Below are 13,684 nucleotides of genomic sequence, written 5' to 3' on the forward strand. Positions count from 1 at the left end.
TTGTATTCCACAAGTCGCATGTCATATTGCACAAAATCCATTTTTTAAAGCAACAGTTGTCATTAGATAACATACAATTGACACAATGGTAATAAAGACACTAATGCAGGAGCAGGTTGCATTTATCTATATAATTCTATTATGTGACTTCTGAAAACCAACCAGCCTCTGGCGCCCCGCATCTTGTTGCCCCCCGCCCCAATTTAGTTATATAACAAATGCGGGATTTCAAAAAACAACAAAAAAACCCCAACACAAGTCTCGAACTGCAAGAAACAAAGATTTGTTTCTTTGTTTGTCGCCCACCCCGACCCAGGCCGTTGTGCCCGTGCGGGTGTCAGCGGCTCCCTCCCGCTACTCTGCGCGCTCCTCCTCTCACATTTGTGCATGAGTAGTTTACGCGCTGCTCCGTTTTTGAACTCGTGTCTCTCAGCCTCCCCCCACCGTCTCCCTCCCTCCCTCCGTCCCTCCCTCCGTCCCTCCGTGTCTCCCTGAAGGTGGGGGCCGAGCGCAGTGAGCTGCGTGAGCGGCGAACATCGTCGGGAGGGGAGAGACGCTTCCACCGCCAGCGCCGGAGCAGAGCAGGGGAGCCCTGGCAACAAGGAGAGACACAAACTCAGCAGCCCACTACACCCGACCGTAAGTCCCACTCAACTTATCCGTCCGACACTCGTTCGACCGCGCTGTCATTGCTTCCAAAGTGCCACTTCCAACCCCCCCTCCTCTCTCTTCTGGAGCTATTATGAGAAAATGGCTGGAAGAACTGGGCAGGGTGGCGCTGACGCTCCGGTTTACTTCAAACCTTTGGAATTATGTTTAGTTCGCCCTCTGGCCCGTTTGGGAAGTGAGCCGGGGGACGCGGCCGCTCCTCCGCTTCGTGTCCGTGCACTTGTCATTCCGCGAATCGGTCGCAAAGTAGAGTTAAACCGGGCCGAAAGGGAGCGGGCGTTCCGCCGGATTCTGACCGAGCGGGGAGCGCGTCCGCCGGGGCGCGCGGTCGTCGGGGCAGGCGGCGCACTTCCACTATCTGCGCCACTCGACCTCAACTCAAAACGGGCTGATTTGTCGGCTCTCGGCGCCGGCGTGCGTTGTCAAAACACCCGGGGTCTCTCTTTTGGACTGCCGGGGGCTGTCAAAGGCGAAACGTTGTGAATTTCCCGTCGTCGTCCCCCCCAATCGCGGAAGTGTTTGCTCCACTCGCAAAGAGCCGGAGAACAAGAAGAAACGCACTCGCAGCCTTGTCTAATGTTTGCTAAAACACACTTCCCGTGCGTGCGTGTTGTGTTACTACACTGTTCCATATCACCAGCTGGTTGTAAAGGACATAAGGTTTGTGATTGCTGGACTGCCCGTGATGTCATTCATCCAGGCTTGGGCCATTATATAACGGGACTGTAGGGAAGCCTGTGATAGCGGGCTATTTTTACTCTGTTTACACCTCAGAGTAGCACTCAGGGTGGCTCTGTCCCGGGTGGAAACCCGCGCCTTCACTCACACTGTGCATTTAATGCAGCGTTCTCCCTGGAATGAATGGCAGGATGCACTGTAGAGAGCCAGGTGTTGCTCTCACCTGGTGGCATGTTTGGACCGACATGTGTCCAGATGTACTTGTTGATCCGCACATTCGCAGCCAAATCTGGGTCACGTATACAGGCAGATGGAGCCCACAGCTGCACTGACAACAGGACCAGCCAATCACGTGTTTGACGCGTATAATATAGTCTGACAGCAGTAATGGCAGCTTCCAGCATGCACTTAAGGCACTGGACAAAGCCTTCAACATAGATAGTTGCTTTAGTAACGTCGGAAACCAGTGTGACGTGTGCACGCTGGCTATATAAAGACTGGCTTTAAGGTGCATGTTGCTGCAGGCCGCGAGCACTTGGCTGCATACATTCACACCCGCAGTGATGCTGCGCCCACGTCGCTGTGTATCCTAGTTGATAGGCTAACAGACTCCTTAAAGTGCATCTTAATATCAAATCTGCATCTTTTAATGCCGTCTACCACTAGGGGGCGCTGCAAATACAAAGCCCCATATCAACTTTTTGTACTGGCTGTTATTTAGTGGCATGCAGCTTATGAAACGCAGCTCTGCCGGCTGGTTTTATTACGCATCGCTTCGATCTCCCACTGCCAGGGTTGCTGCAGATGACCAGAGGGGAACATTTGCATCTGTTTCAAGGATATTTACGGATAGGGTAACTTCCTAAGTGGTTTGACGGCTTGAATCACAGCGTGGCCTCCATTCATCTGATGTGCATTCACAACCGCGCATTACAGAAGTCATGGAAATGCATTTGTTACACAGAGTTAGAGGCTATCTTTTATGCTTTATTCTTAAAGTTTTAAGTGTGTGTTTTAAGTGTGCACCTCCGCAGCCCTCGAGTCTTCCCCGTTTCAATGAAAACTGAGCTTTTCAAATCGGACTTGTAGGACGTCCATGGCTGGTTTGGTTCGTTCTTAGCAGTCAGCTAAGATGTTCTCACCATGTCCAACAGGTATTTAGGTAGCAAGCCTTGCAGGGTGTTGTTGAGGGTGTATACGTCACTAAGGGAGACGTGGCTGCGGACGGTCTTTGACGGAAAAGAAAATCAAGACATGTTGTCCAAAAAATGCTGTGTGGAATGTTGCTACAGTTTGTTTTTAGACAGTGGAGGGAGCAGATGGAGTTGGACAAGGATCAGAGATTAAGTTGCTGAGTATTACTCAACACTGGTAAACTCACAATTTTGTACACACACACACACACACACACACACACACACACACACACACACACACACAGTCTTTGATTCCACAGATTCACAAGGAAATGGGAGACAGTTAGTGGCCAGTCTGTCTTAATCACAAAGAGTCTTTTAAATGAGCTTATGTCATTTTTCAGAATATAGTGTGCTCACACACATGCAGCCCCCAACACACACTCCAATGCAAAAGTGTGAATCTGCGAGGTTGAGGCTTGTGTGTGTGTGTGTGTGTGAGAGAGAGATAGAGAGAGACTGACTGTGTCCTGATTGGGCGGAGGCTCTCAGGCTGGAATGAGTGAGTAGCACAAATGTTTCCATTCTTCAAACCTGGAGCACAGGAAGAGTCAGAGATCAGGAGATGGAGCGAAAACATCGACCCAGACCGCAATCAGATGACTGCGTCCTCATGTGCATGTGAGGATTAGAGCTCCTAAATGTAAATATCAGACAGTCTACCCACACCGAAACCCTCCTTTGTTTTCATTCTTTCTTTGTGTTTCTTCCTCCTCCAGAATATGAGTTTTGATGATGAACCTGGTATCAGGTCCTAAGTACCCTTGTCTAATCTCACAGGTTAATCCCATAATACAAGGACGCACACAGGTAGAGGTTATTGGTGCCCGGGCACCAACCCAATCACCCTTCTCGCCCGAGTCGGCTTTCCAGAGGAATTGATTCACTTTAGCTCCCTAAACAAAACTATACCATAACTGTTGGATTTAGCCTAAAATCATATGCTGAGCCTGTTTTATCAGGGTTGATCTGCTTCTGCGGGACTCTGGTGCAGCGGATGGGGCCCAGGTCAGAGCCGCTGGGCGTCACATCGTGTCTGATTTTGCGTTCACATGAGCCCACCAGGGCTAATGGGATGGATGACATGAGTGGGCTGTATGCTACATACATCTTTAGCTTTGTTCTGTTCAGCTTTATTTGCATTAGCTTCCACTCAGGACAATTTTCAGCATGTGTGTGAGATGAATGAACCAGTGGAACACATGTTTATTTATATTGGTGGCGATGCACCTGTAAATTAGTCTGCAGACCCCCTGCGTGATCTATTATTAATCTACCAGGAATAAAGGTGAAAGGCTGTGTGTCCTTTCAGTAATATTAAAAACAGAACCCTCACTTACAATATCTCTGTTTAAAGTGTTTCCATTTGGGATCAGCCCCTTCCCCCAGAACCTCATGTGCGAGAATGGAGTGTTTGGGTATCAACAATGACTTATATCAGAGCCAGGAGGATACGTATTTAGAGAGAGGAATTCAAAAACAGGAAAATGGCCAGTGACAGAAACAATCCCTGAAATACCAAAACCCACCCTTCACCACATTATTCTTGGCACAAACCCACAAACCCCAGTGCGGTTCGCCCGCAGTCGCCCCGTTTCATTGATGAACGCGTGGCTTGGTGTCGCCCCGTGGCTGTAGGTGTGCACGGACGGGCAGGTTGAGGCAACACAAGCCACCGCGGGCGCTATTGAAATAGTGTCTGAAGGCTGCAGCGACCTCCTGTCCGTCTGAGCCGCGCTGCGGTTTGAGTCTCCCCGTCCGGGTTTGGCCGCTTCATCTTTTTCACCGAGCGACCGGAATAGACGGCGGCGCGTCGGCCTCTCGGCTCGGCTGGTGCGTCCGTGTGACAGCTAGCACGTCTGGCCTTTGGCTGTGCAGCAGGCTCATGACATTGAAACAGGGACATTTGGCAACGACACCCTGCTGAAGCGCTGCTGACAGAGATAAGACACAGTGAGCCTGGATTTTCCCTGCGTGCCCATAAGCCCCGTGAACCCATCACCTATTACACCATCGGCATCCCTTTAAGAGACGTCCCTTTAAGAGACAATCACCTTCCGTGTTTTAGATTGGACTTTTAGGGACTCGGAGTAGCTATTGACAGCACCAGGACATTGTCGGGCTTTTGTGGGCTGTGATGTGAACTAGGAAGAGTTTTAAACACACAACGTCGGAGTTTCCCACGTATTCATTTAGTGACGATGCGCCGCCACAATTTTAACATTGTCACCAGTGTGTTTGGTCATCTGACGGCTGGCAACACACACTCATCACTCACACACTTGTAATTTCCCAGCTTAGGGTCACTAAATGACATATGTGTGTCTGTCTATCTGTTTATCTGTCTGTCTGTCTGTGAGTGGCCTGATGTCAATACCCTTTAGTGCAGTAAATGTGGCTTTTGGGGCATTTTTGAGTCCAATGAAGGGAGATTTCGGTCTCCTTTGTCTACTCTCACAGAAAAGAAAGTGTCTAATTTGATTGATTAAATGGAAAATGAAGTTATTTTTGTTGATTAAGACGATGGCGATGTTTTCTTTGAGCTGATTTTTATTCATGCTAGCGAATCAAGCCTTCAGGTTTCATTCTGTTGTTTAATGTTCACATGACGCACATAGAAAATACTTTTAGACACTTCAAAGTCAATGAAAAACCACCTGTGCACGACGTCAAGTGGATGATTAATTGATCCCTAGTTCCCACACAAATATTTGCAGCAATACACACACACACACACACACGTAGTTATTATGCTATTATGCTGCAGCTTATTCATAAGCACACACCCTTTTCAGGGTTTTGCCCAGGGAAAATACCTACGGTACGAGCCACCTTCATCAGGCCAGACTAAGAAGTGAATTCCAACCTTAAGAGCTCTTACTGGAAGAGTGTTGGGGCGGAATAAAACTCGCAGCGCCGGCTCACAGCACAGAGGTTGTGGGTTCGAGTTTGTTTTTTCTTTCTGATGACTTAGTGTGCTCGTGCTGGATGAAGGGGAAACTTGAATTCCGCTTCCCGGTTGGTTTTTGGAACCGAAGGACGTCTCCTCTGTCATTGCGGTGTGTTTGGGTGGTTTGACTCTCGCCGTGTGAGCGGTTTGTACAGCCGCCATCTGGACGAGTTGATGCGCTTAGCTTAGCTTAGCTCCGCCGCCATATTGAAAACCAAATGTTATAACGTAAGCGGGCATGAGTGAGCTTATTAGCCCACAGAGCCACAGCGCTCCCAGATCTTATCAACATGACCCGAGAGGCACGGCGTCCGGATACTCGGAAGAGAAGTTCTGCCGCGTTTCAACCAACATTTCACTGTTTACCTGCCGGCCATCTGGAAACGGCCTCGCCCGATTTCAGCTGAAGGATCAATGAAAATGTGGATCCAGCTCAGAGTCCCCTTGCAAAACTGCTCTTTCCATCCCCGAAATGAGAGCGCGGCGTCGCCGATCCTCGGGCACCTTGCAAAAACGTCGGATTCTAGTGGAACTTTTTGTTTTGTTCAAGCATGACCCGAGATCCAAACCCACCAATGGCCGTGCGGCTCCTTCCCCGGGGCTGTTGGGTCCAGTTGGAATCTCTAAAAGTAGCCACCTTGTGCAACGTGTGTCACTACTGTCGCTCTCATTACTATGTAAGACGTCTACCCTTCCAATTATAATAATCATTACTATTGCCAATTAAAGGAGAAGATAAAGGTCATTAGTAAGACTATGAGGCAACCCTTATTTACTTTGTCCTGTCAGGTGTGGAATTTAAAAGTGTTTGCTGTTGTCTCATTTCTGTGAGGCGGAGCAGATAAAGTATCGATTCCGCCGGCCGGGTTCAGAGTACCTCTAAAACAAACCGCCATCTCTATTTTTGGGACCTGTAATGTTTGACTTTCTGTACAAATGTTTCCGCATCCACTCAAATAAAAAAAAAATCCCTGCGTCCATTGCTCGGTTTTATGAATCATCGGTCATTTGCTTTGTCATTTATCTTTAAAGGATCGGTATCGTGTCGTGTATTCGGGGGCGGGGCTTGTGTTTATAAAAAGCTTCCCAGAGCTGCGTGAGTCCCCAGCGTGAAATCCAGTCTGCAGATTGATGAAAAGAATTCTGATAGCTCCCAAATGGAATGACTTCCTGTCTGGTCAGCAGTGATAACTGGTCCCTGGCTCCTCCGCAGCTCTCCCCACCGCTGCTGCTCTGGAAGGATCGCTCGATGATTGAATTGATGGCGTGCTAGGTTGTGTAAGTGTGTGTCATGGTGGACTCTGGTGCGTGTTGGGAGGGAGCTGCCCCGCTTTTAGCTTCCTAATCATGCCGAGACGCTCGTGCGTCGTCTGGTCTCACACAAAGCTTAGTTGTGGGAAAGAAAACCTGCTTTAAAAAAGAGAGACCTTTCAGTTCTTGATGATGGCTACATTAATAGCTCCCCGCGTGTAAAATAAACTCCTCATTATTAGAATTAACTTTGGACCTTCAACGCTCATAATGACCTTGTGACAGGGTTTAGCTCTATAAGCTGCGTTTCCACTCAGTACAGTGTGCTAACAAAAACGGCGATCGGCCTTGAAGGACGGCCTTACGCCAGCAGCGCGACAGCGTAGTGGAATAGTAGCGCAGAATAGTAGTAGTGATTAATCCACTCACACACAGATGATTGGAAATGAGTGATTGTAATAGAAACATGGATCCTCTCTGTGTCGGGTGTCCTCTAGTACTCCTCAATAGCCAGACAGAGAGAACTGGAGCATCTTTATGGCGCATTCATGTAGAAATGTCAAGCAAAAGTGTGTTTTTATTTAAATAAGAATGTGTGAAAAGGGGCAGAGGGGAAAAAATGTTGAAAATAAGACAACTCAAAGGTGGAAAAATCCCACGCTTCAGCTCTGAATCTGTAATTATGTGGTTTTTCTAGAGAGGCTATTCAGTTCACCTGTTATCTCAACTCGAAAACCCGAGTTTCATTTCCAGCCCGAACGGTAAACGCAGGCGACTGGCCCGGCGTCGGACCGCCGTGCTTCTGCCCGGAGAGGTGGCGCGACGAGCGAGGCCTTCGTTAACTGCCCGCGTAAAAAAGCTGCTTGATTAAAGGGGAGCGAATGAGCTTAAACGGGATCAGCTGCGGTAATTCCAACTCTCTCTTCTTGTCCGTGCGCTAGCAAACCGCTTCAGAAAGGGCGAAACACTCCCTTTACACATGTTGATTTCACATGTTTACTCTTTGGCTTGGCTGCCTGTTTTGGTTGTTTTGCATGTTGCACTGCAGGCAGAGGAGGCGTCCCCGCCAGACATGTTCCAGCAGCCTTGCACGTCTCCAGTCTGTCAAGTATTGACAGTCTTGCCTACTATGGAATGCCGACAGTCACGCAGGGTGTGGCCGCACTTTCTTTCCTCCTCTGACCTCGTGACCCTCGGTTATGTAACCCATTGCCTCTGCGCTTGCTAACGGAGCTGCCCGGAGAAACGGCGCCTGTATTCGTGCTCGGGTGGTGTCTTTTTACACGTCAAATACACGTCAGGTGCGTATCAAAGTGCATGTGACCAGATAAGGAATGCCTGAGTTTTTTTTGTAGGGTGGTAGTTTATAGCTGCGCACACAATGCTGCTATTCTACCCAGAGCAACAGGCACAAGACGGAACCCACATGAGCAACAAGCTGGTGCAGGTTATATCGTCAAAAACCTTAAACTAGGATGGCTAAGAGACTTGTTATAATCTGCTCGTGTTTGATATGATATGATATTACACTCATCCGTTTAAAAACCTCCACCCTTGTCTCAGAACTGTACGCAATACACCAGATTTTTACGATTCTTGATAAAAACCTGCGACTCTTTGAGGGAAACAAACTGAACCTCCTCCGACTGCAAAAGGTAAAAGTCTGCAGAACAGCTGTCAAACTGTGTGAAAGAATTACAATTGAGGACAGATTTTGATTATAAAAACAAGCACGCCACATTCATACACGTGCTTCTGTTTCCCAAAGTCCCAAAAATTGCCGAAAATTGACATTTCTGTCAAGCCTCCTGCGTCAGCCTCAACATGGACGCTCACAAATGAACAGTTTAAAGACTGTTCTTGGTTTCTCTCCTCCCTATCTCAGTGTTCTGTCTTCCTTTTCTGTTGTAACACCAGTGAAAAATCGGTAACACAAGTCAAGGCGTGTGTGTAATTCACGGCCCTCTAGTGTTAACGTTCGGCATTAGCGTTACGTTAACGTTCGGTCTAGCTAACCCTGGATCCTCCTGGCTGTCTGCAGTACTCATTTCTAGTGTTTATTAACTGCCATCTGTGTCTAGACAGCCAAGGAGGCAGACAGAACCTTGAGCAGACATACAGACGAAAGTGAGATGTGGATGTGGGCTGTCTCCCTCAACATCGAGGGGAGCAAAAGCTTTAAGAACAAGTGCATCAGCAGTTGATGATGGAAATTATGAGGATTGCCAAAGCATTTTTTTTTAGGACTAAAAGCTTTAAAATCCCATTTCCACAGCTATCAAGGTTATAAGTGGGTTAAGGACAGTCCTCGTTGCCCAAAACACACTTTACCGCAGCGTTCTGTTGCCTCGGTCGGCTCATTTTGGTCATGTGACCTTGCAGCAGGGACAGCTGGGTGGACAGTGTGACCACTTGGACTGAATGTGTGTGTGTGTGTGTGTGTGTGTGTGTGTGTGTGTGTGTGTGTGTGTGTGTGTGTGTGTGTGCATCTTTGTGTAATTATGTGCAGCAGGGTACACAGGACGGAGTAGCTGCGGCGTTCTGGCTCTTCATCATAAAAATCTTCACCTTGATGATTACGGCTTGATATTTGCTGCTATCAAACTAAGTGTTTTCATGAAATGAAACACAACAAAGGGGAGTTTCTCTGCAGCCGATGATGAATAATTATAATCGTCCCTCACCTGTAAGAGGATACAGCGGTATGATAACTTTATAGATGAAAACAGGACAAAAGGAAAAGCTTCAGCTTTGATATCGGTTAGCATTGATGCTAACTGATAGCATGGCTTCAGGGCTACGTTTGCTTCAGGGCTTCGAATGCCGCTTCCCCTCAGCAGAAGACAATCTGAAAAAAAGGCTTGATCCGACCCTCAAGTTAACCACAGGGAAGCAGAAATGCAACAGCTGCACTTTTTACTACCCTATAAAGTATTTATAATGCTTTATAATTGAGTTAAAGTATCTGTTCTGTGAAAGGAGCGTGATGCTCATGTTGGGAAGCGTTCAGGTTTTAAATCGGGGGCAGATCATTGAGTGTCATAAAGACCAGAGCTCGTTGACGTGCACTATGTGAGATGAAAAAGACAGCTGATTATGTTTTATGTGCGATTATGTTTTTGTGTATTATGTGTGTTGCCATGTCTAACTTTGAAACCGAACTTCCACATAAGCCTGTGTGTTTCCTGCCCCCCCCCCCCCCCCCCCACCTGCATATACCACAGATGGGACGTTAATCAACCGATCAAAAGCAGAGTCCCTGCGACTCCTGCTCCTCCGAGCTCGCCGCGCTAACGCTAGTCAACGGAGGAACGCTGAGTAAGTCCCTCAGGACGCAGCTTGTGCTCAGATGTTCAGTTTTCGTGTCGCTAGGCTACTCCAATCCAGGGATGCGCTTGTGCTTCTTCCTCACATTTCACATCCTGCAGCTCAAAGTCAGAGCTCTGCTTTGGAGGTTGCGGCTCCGCGCTGACGTCTCCATCACATGTCACAGCGGTTGTGTTGCGATGAAACGTTGCCCTGGAGTGTGTTTGTGCTGGAGAAGAGAGAAGAGGAACTGAAGTAGACGTGTGAGACCCCCGGAGGAAGACACAATGATGGGATCAGGACCGAAAGAAAAGATTCTTTGACTCAATGTTAGCCGATTTAGCTTTATGTCAAAATGAGGTTTGGGGGGTTTTTTTTCAATTGAAGGGATTTTAATTCAAAACCACAAAATATTTTCGCTGCTTCCACTCAGACTCGTCCCCCATTTGGATAATCAACCTTACACAATCTTGCGTTCCCTCCTCCTTTAAATTCACGACGCAGAAAGCTAAACGGACCCCCTAATCCAGAGAATGACAAAGGCAATAAAGCCGCTGAATCTTAGTGACTTTACATGTTCAAAATAACTTTTTGTGACCTTTGGAGTGAATGAGACAAACGAGCTTTGTGCCGCTTCAACATCTCACAGTCTAAATGCTCCAGTAATGAGAACAGTCATACCGGCTCAACGTGACCCCAAACAGCTGTTACTATAGTTACTATAACGCTCTAAAGTGTTTGTGGGCATCAGGAGATGCAAGAACGTCTTCATCAGTGGCTTGTTTCGTTCCCCCATTGTCTCAGCAGCATGTTTGTGGCAGCGTTCATCTCTGTGCATTAGTCCTCCTTATCTTCTCCGCATAAGTAGCGTCAGACTGTCTGTTGACTTTAAATGCTATCTGCGCTATCCGGGTTGCTAGGCGCAGCGTTTTGTGTATGTTAGCGTCATGTATGAAGAGTTGTGGAGAAGTACCCTCTCTTATCTGCGGGGGATCATCAGGTACACAGAAGCACATTTGGGCTGGATTTACTGTAGCAGTGCTGAACATTGACCTGCACTGATAGCACCAAAGGGTTAGCCGGAGGGGCGTTGCGAAACCGAGAGGCCGTTTAAGTTGCTCTCCCTGTCTGGTTGTGTGCGTCTGACCGCTGTTCTCATTTTCAGTCACTGTTTTATGCTGGCAGCTCAGAGTTCCCCAGGAGTCCTGCTGAAGCGACCTGGAGAAAACAAATGGGTCGTTCAGTTGACCCCACCCTCATTAGTTTCTGGTCTTGCCCCGTGTGCAGCCGGTGAACCCAGAAGCTTTTGAGTCCAAGAACCTCGCAGGACGCCAGCTCGCGCGACGCATTTCGAATCAGACAAACAGCTTGTGCGCCGCAGTTGGTGATTTTCCTAACAGCCAAGTAAAAGTCGCTTTTTAAATGGAATTCCCTCCCGAGCCCTGAGCCTTCTGCTACATTTTAGCCCATGCCTTCTATTCACTAGTGTATCTGACAAGTCCGGGAGAGAAATAAGGAATTAAATCGTTATAATGAAAGTGCTGTTGGCTCTAGATATCCACCACGTTCTAAATTAGGTACAGTACACACACACACACACACACACACGCATTCTCCATGGAGGTTTTATTAGTGCGACAAGTGAGTTGTGAGTATAGTCCTGCAGGAGATACACTTCTCTTTTTCTGTTCCACGCATCACTAACTAATCCTGGCCAAGGCCGTGCGCTTGTGTGTGTCAGAGGTGTCACACCAACAGAAAAGGGGCAGGACGGCGTTTAAATAGAAACACACACTCTGGCGTGTGTGACCGAAGGGGAAGCGAATCCCACAGTGTGTGTCTGTGTTTGTGTTGACAAATCTGCCACATTCAGAGTAGTTGTCAGACACAGATGAGAGGGGTGAATCCAGGTGAGTTCAACTCCCGCTTGGGGAAAGTCCAACCGGTCGGGATGCAGGACGGAAACCCGCTGGAGTAAGAGACCGCTGCACGTATCAGAACTCCTCTCTGGATAAACAGAACGGAGCGTGTGAGCAGCTTCTGTTATCCTGGTGGGCTGCTGGAAATAGATCCACATACGTGGAGGGTTGAGGCGGGTTGTTATTGCGCTGCTGCCTGTCTTTTAATTCAGCGCTCTCTGCAGTCTGTGTGCTCCAGGCTGTCTAGCTGCATATTTATCCTCGCTGGCTGTTTCATCTGGTTCACACTGTAACTGAAATCCCTTTTTTTCCCAGCCCAATCGTGCATTTGTTGTTGAATTACAGGTGTGTTTGTTCTGCAGCCGATGCTGTTGAAATGTGATAATGCCGTGATTACAATGCTTCTGAGCCACAGCGTAAATAAAAACTCCTAAAACATTTTTAGCAGTGACTTCAATGTGCTGGTGTTGAATATCTAGCTTTGTTCTGCAGCCTGGGCTCCTTCTTTAGAGTCGTCTTTAGCACATTTTTCTCCCGCCAGTCCACAAGCGAGGACGGTTTGCCGTGCGTTCGCGCACCCGAGCCTGAGCGCTCATTTATCTATTTATCTGCAAGTGTGCGGCGTTTGTTTTGCAGGATTTTCCGTGCGCGGATGCCCCCGTGTTTGTGTGCTCGCCGAGTTTGTGGCACAAACAAGGAGCTTAACTGACCGTTTCTGTCCCGAGGTGCTTGCTGTCACATGATCAAATTACCCGATTTCGCATTGCAAGACGGTGCCTTGTTGAGTTCAGCTCATTGCTCAGTTCCACGCCATGATCTTGGGTTATGCATTAGTCACCACGGCAACGGCCTGCGGAGACGAGTGATGCCACGGCCCACCTGGTCCCTGAGTTAGAACAGCTCCAAATGTAGCGGACTTTGCCAGAACTTTGCTCACTTCCTCGTTGGAATGAAGGTGAAATACTGTCAACCCTTTTGAACAAAAACGGTTTCAGGCTGTTTTCAGCAACAAACAAGCAAATAAAACACAGGCCAACAAGATTGCTGCTCCAGCACTGCTGCTGCGAGGCTGCAACAGGTAGAGGAGCCAGCCGGGAACCAGAAGAAGGAAGGGGGGGGGTTGCCATGCCGATGGGGCATCGATGTATAAATAGATCAGTATTAAATGAATGAATTTGGGTCCGACCTGCAGTAACTCTGAATGTCCAGGTCTTTGTGGGAAATATCGCTTTCCTGGCAGTTAAGCGATTCTCTTCATCAGGTAATGCGCTTATTATGCAGCGATAATTAGGTTACAGCAGACAAGCGCTGATCTTGTTCACCAGAATTCTAAAGAACCTTTTAATCTGTCGGCGATTCGTCTGTGGAGAAGAAGCATTAATCATCAATTAAATAAGTAAGAGGCTCGGATGTATCGTCCCAGCCAAAGAAATGCGGTATTGTAAAGGTCCTACATCATATGGAATGCAGATTGAAGAGCTGGAATAGAAAGAAAGTGAGGAGGGATCCTCAGTGCATCATGGGAAGTCTGCTGGAATTTATAACTGGGGGTCAGTGTGAGCTAAACTTGCCAGATAATCTGGTTTAAAAAAGGCATTTGAGGAAAAACTATTGAGTCAGAGAGCTACCTCGACCGTCCACCCCTTATATCCGCTCACACACATCCAGAGTGCGAGGAAGAGGCAGAAACTGCATAAAGGTCGAGAACACTTAAG

At 47.9% G+C, this 13,684-nt stretch overlaps 1 protein-coding gene across 6 annotated transcripts in view; it reads left to right on the plus strand.

Annotated features, from left to right (window-relative positions):
- Positions 1–469: 469 nt before the first annotated feature.
- The window catches only part of atxn1a (ataxin 1a), a 44,723-nt gene continuing 31,508 nt past the window's right edge, over positions 470–13,684 (plus strand). For all 6 annotated transcript variants that reach the window (XM_011608926.2, XM_029844686.1, XM_011608927.2 and 3 more), the window contains exon 1: positions 470–639. The gene's annotated coding sequence lies outside the window, so the exon portion shown is untranslated. The remainder of the gene's footprint in view (positions 640–13,684) is intronic.

The sequence above is a fragment of the Takifugu rubripes genome, chromosome 12, assembly GCF_901000725.2.
Source record: "Takifugu rubripes chromosome 12, fTakRub1.2, whole genome shotgun sequence".
In the NCBI taxonomy this organism is placed as follows: domain Eukaryota; kingdom Metazoa; phylum Chordata; class Actinopteri; order Tetraodontiformes; family Tetraodontidae; genus Takifugu; species Takifugu rubripes.